This window comes from Nilaparvata lugens, chromosome 2 (assembly GCF_014356525.2).
Source record: "Nilaparvata lugens isolate BPH chromosome 2, ASM1435652v1, whole genome shotgun sequence".
NCBI classification, from domain to species: Eukaryota; Metazoa; Arthropoda; class Insecta; order Hemiptera; family Delphacidae; genus Nilaparvata; species Nilaparvata lugens.
Window position 1 is genome coordinate 77360589 of NC_052505.1, and position 5692 is coordinate 77366280.

A 5692-nucleotide genomic window follows, 5' to 3' on the forward strand; every position below is an offset into this window, starting at 1 on the left:
CAACAAAAATTGAGACGATACATTTCCGTTTCTGAAACCGAATTCCGTTCCATTGACATGTTGAATGAATCCAAAAAACATCGATAAAGCTGAACCTTAAATTATTTATTTCATTCACACATGCTCAAAGCAATGATTGAGAGAGAATCAAGAGAGTCAATCCATAACTATATTTCTCTCCCGAGTTTATATGGTTGATCCAATCTGAATGAGGTTATGGTACCGATTCATATAAAATATCGGAGCACCGAGCTTCGCTCGTTATTTTTATTTATTGATAAACAGAACACAATTCTCTAAAATGATCGTGTTTATATTTCACAGCTGGCTATATGTCATCTTATGAACTTCGGGGATGCGATAGTTTGATTTTTCACATACTCACACGCTCACTCACTTTTTTACTATCCACAGCTGTTTCAGCCAAGGATGAATTATCCTTTGAATGTCGTTCAGCGAGTTTTCCCAAGGATGAGACCCTTTTGCAATCAAATTATTGTATCATAAACCTACTATGTTCCAAATTTCGTGAAAATCGTTAGAGCCGTTTTCGAGATCCGTTGAACATAACCAGATATAAATATAAATATAAAAATACAGAAATTGCTCGCCTAAGAATCAAAAATATAAAGTACTACGATAGAAGATTGGGAGTTATAATAGGTCGATGTAGTTCCCCAAAAATATACTATCATATTCTCTATTCACCGTGGAATCATTGTCAAGTTGATGTTTAGAAAGAATGACCAATGTTTCAGGATTCTTGTATATTGAGATTTCGATGGTCAGCTTACAATGAGATTTACTTTAAACTGTCAGAATTTTTCCAATGAAAAAAATTGATGCTATTCAATTAATGCTGTGTGTATAACGTGGATCCCACTTTAATCATTTCAGAATTATAGATTAAGAGGACCCTCTTTTCTTGTAAGCCGGCCTCACGATAATGTGTTGGTGAATGGAATGAAGATGATGATAATAATGAGGATGATGATGCTAATAGATGAATGGACTGATATTCTGAAATGGATCAAAACCACTGTCAAGAATTTAACTATTGGACACTGATTTCAAAAACGTAAAACTGCTTAGTGTAATTGATTATTCGTTCATAATTTGAAGGAAGATCAAAATACTTTGCAAAATTTAGAAATATTTTCATCATAGGCTAAATGTCATCGAATTATTCAAACTATAATATTCGCTATACATATCTCATACCATTCGAATCATAATCACAACTCTTATATAGACTGAAAAGAAAAACAAACTAGAATTGGGTTCATGGAACTTTTGAGAAGTATGCCCTATTATAAAAATGGAATGATAATGATTGAGTCTATATAAGTTCAATAAAACGTTTCCTGTTTTACATTAGAATGCGATTTCTCTAATAAATTGACAAATTGCCTCTGTATTTTTAATAATTGCTCCAGAAAAATGAAGCTTGCATCATTCATAGTGCATTGTGAGAACAACAGTAAAATATGAAATTGCTATCAGAAAGGGATAAATTAGATTGCTATTGTAGGTTACTGCAATATTATTGCATTCTTCCCGGAAAAGGCGATCACTCTCGAAAACTATGACCCACTCAACATGTTGAAGCTTGAATACAGCTGTACAGCTGTTGTGCAATTGTGCTGATAATATTATTTCTCTCATTCGTTTCATGAAAAAGGAGAATGTAATGATCGATGAAATTATTCATATCTGCATCAATCTATTTATGTTGAATAATATCCTGCTATCGACATTCTCTGCTCCACCTAACATTACTATTTCTGTAATTCAGCGAAAAGGAATGAAACTTTGATTGATTACAAATACTGTAATTTATAAGAAGGCTACCTTTCACATTATTATACATTTCCCGTACCTATCAGAACGGATGCATGGTTCCCAATATTTACATACAAACCTGAGCTAATCCAGAGCAGAAAGTATAGAATGTAATGGCTACATTGTATACTCTCTGCTCCAGGGACATCTCTATCAGTTAAGTTTCCCTGGAATTCCCATTATTGGGAGGTTTTAAAAAGAATATTGCTGAAATGACGTGGGTAATAGCTGAGCAGTTACACGTGACACAATGGAAATAATGCTAGACTGACGCTGTCCCTAACGCAACCGCCATTGTTGTTATACTGGCCAGTTCTCGGTTTTGAGAATAATTTGAGTTTTTATTAACTCAGAATTGTCTAATTTAAAAAAAATATATTTATCTAAGTACCCTTTTTAAAATGTTTCATAAGATATTTCGGCTATATGATGTCATTATCAAGTATCCATAACGAAGAAAAGACAACTGTATAATTTAATACATAGGTATTTTTCTGATTTTGCGACGCTCATATTAGAAAAATATATGTTAGAACTTAACCTAACTAATGTGATACATTAGATACTATAGGAAGAAAACTATTAGACTTTCACAGAATAATTTCCAATTTTTCGGGTCCACCGATAGACCACCGATACAGGACACCAAAATGAAAGTTCGATAATTTCGTTTACAATTCTCACATAATAATCATAATCATCATCATCGATTATCATAATCACCATCAACATTTCCCACGGTCAAGTTTCATACTCACTAATTCAACATTGATAATTCACCAGAGCTAGAAACTTACTATAAACCTCTCCACTAGAAGTCAATTATATCAAATTAAAACCTATATTGGAAAACTAATTAAAATCAAATTGGGCTAGTTGAATGAACGTATTAACACACTTTAGGAATAGTTATTGAACTTGGGATACTGATCACTCGAGGAAATTGAGTGGAAGATGAGATATCGTATTTCAAAGAATGAGTGCGAGCGAGATAGAGTGGAAGAGAGGATAAATGAATGAATGAGAGAGTATGAGAGAGGGTGAGAAAAGATCCGTGAACAAGTTTTTATAGTAGAGGTATCTTTTGTAGGCGGCTAGTTCTCGCATAATAATAAGCAAGCTGTGAGCTAGTCGTTGAGAGAAAGCTCGAAGAAATGGCCTTCATCACTTCACTTTCAGTAGAGTGTCTTTATCCAGTACGATGACACCAACACAAACCAGAAACCAGTATTCGATACACGGTCTATCACCGTGCTTCTGTGATTATTAATTGTATGTTTATCATCCAACAGATAGCTGGATTTACAATGTTTGGGCTGCGTTTTAAAAAATGACCAGTTTTTGATAGTTTTTCGATGAGAATCCAAATGGCCTTGACCCACATCACCCTTGACTTTCTTCGATTGACCTTTTGGATCTCGGAAGGAAGGCTTATCTCATCGTGTGGGATTTACATTACCGATTCGCTGTTATTCAATATGGAGAGAGTTTCAGGCTCCTTGTGCAATAATATTTGGTACCATGCATTGCATTATCATTGATAAAAGTTTTAGTGATGAAGTACTATATCAATAATATTGTATAAATATGTAGGGGCCCGCCACGCCTCTCTTTGGCCCTGATTATCAGAGCTACCATATTATAGTTTTAAACGGATTTAGGAAATATGTGAAAAGGAGAGATTTAGATGGTTTATTCAATATATGAGAAGTTTTCCAGATTAAATTCCATTGAAAAATGCGGTTTATATGCTATTGTTCCTTCTATCTTTCAACTAACTTGATAGTCCTCAATGTTGATTGATGAATGTTTGCTACTTGGACAATTTTTATAATCATAAAATTAATCAACTAATAATAAACTATTTTAGTTGTAGACAATATTTAACATCAAAAACATTTCTTTAATCTCCAACTTCTTTTATTCGTAACTATCAGTTATTATTTTAGTTATTTTTTAACTTAATTTTCAGTTTATCATGTGCAATAATTATTGTATTGTATGCATTTTTATAATCATAAAATTAATCAAATAATAAATCAACAACTATTTTAGTTGTAGACAATATTTAACATCATAACATTTTGTTAATAACTTTGGTGTAAACCCAGCTTATATTGCCTACTGCATATTCGATTTTTCCCTCAGTTGACCGATTTCTTATAATTAATTATTAGAAAAGTTGTAATATATGTTTATATTGTAAATATGGAGACGATATAAAGGTACCTCCTTGAGGTCCTTTATAAGTCCGGTGTCCCTGCAAACAGTGTCTCTAGCACTTTCAATGGAGAAAATATTGATGACATGGCTAAATCTTCACAATATACTGTACTTACTGTACTAGCCCTTCTCATTAGATTGAAAATTCAAAGTTGTATTCATGAGCGAGGTCTACTGTTCGCAAAACTACTAGTAATTATAATAAAGGAGAGAATTGGCTTATACAAGTACGGGATTGGAAATTCACGAATCATCATCACGTCTAAACTGCTGGACTAATCAACTAGGAATTTTGCATAAAGATTCTTAGTTTACCGAGGATGGTTATAGCCTATTTCAAGTTATTCAAGATGTCAGTAGTTAAGGTTTTGAGCTAGGTTTTAAGCTTAGATTTTAATTAAACCCTTACTGAGGACAGGTTACCTACTATCAATAATAATTAATAATGGATATTATTACCTGGAGCTCTAGTCAATAATAATATTAGTAATGGATATCATTACCTAGAGCACGCCGGGAAAAGCTGGTGAGGTTATAAGGTAGAATCGTCGATGGTTCAACAAAGACCAGTTTACCCATTAATTATTGTAATAATGCCATTACACAATTACAAGCCAGTAGGTTTTGTTTGGTATAGCTCTACACCACTACGAATATGTAATATCACTTAAAAAATAAACAACATCTATTATTGTGTGAACGATGATAAATATTCATAGAATGCCTCATGCAAAGGGTGCTTTATAGACTTAATTTCAACAATAATTACTTTTTTGAATGTTTAACTTGGAATAAATCCATATGAATTTTATTTTTTAATAATGTAATTATTGTGGGACAAATTAGTGAGGTACGTTGAAGATGTGGACTCGTATTTTTCGAGTGTTTACTGTAACACATTCTCTGTGATTCTACATTCAGTTTCTACATTCTGTAGTGAAACTGTGATTCACTTCACATTATATTGTCTCATAGATTATGAGATATGATATTGCCAAAAATTCTTGAAAACATCCCAGGAAAAATTCAGTTGCTTTTCAGATTGAAGACAAAAGCAGAAGGGTCACCAAAATTATTAAACTCCATAATTTAATAATTAATATTTATTAATTATTAATAAATAAACAAAGAAGTCGTTCTTCGTAGAGTGTGTTCGAGTCTATTCCAGCTCACATTGTTCTAATGGTAGTGTACACAGTACAGTTCAAATTTGCTATTATATCATAACTGATACACAGACTAAGATGAATAAGTAACAGAAATACTTTATCAAGATTCAGCTTCTTTGCCCTTGCCTCTATCATTATTGCATCTACTAATAGATGAAATTGCAGTCCATTGTCCCCATTGATGCTTCGTTGGTGATGAACTACTAGTGAAAACCAGATGCACGAGATGATTCTAGTATATTCAAGTCCTCACGAATATCCCTAGGTATGAGAAAGGGACATCAATACAAAAACTACATAATTCCGTGTATATTCATTATCATTATGGTGTGCTGTTCTGATCAACACTATAACTCTAAACAGATAGACTTTGAAATATGAGGATGTATTCCCTTCTCATTATAAAGTAATTAATCTTACTTGACTATTGAATGTTTTGAAAAGTATGTGTACCCCTA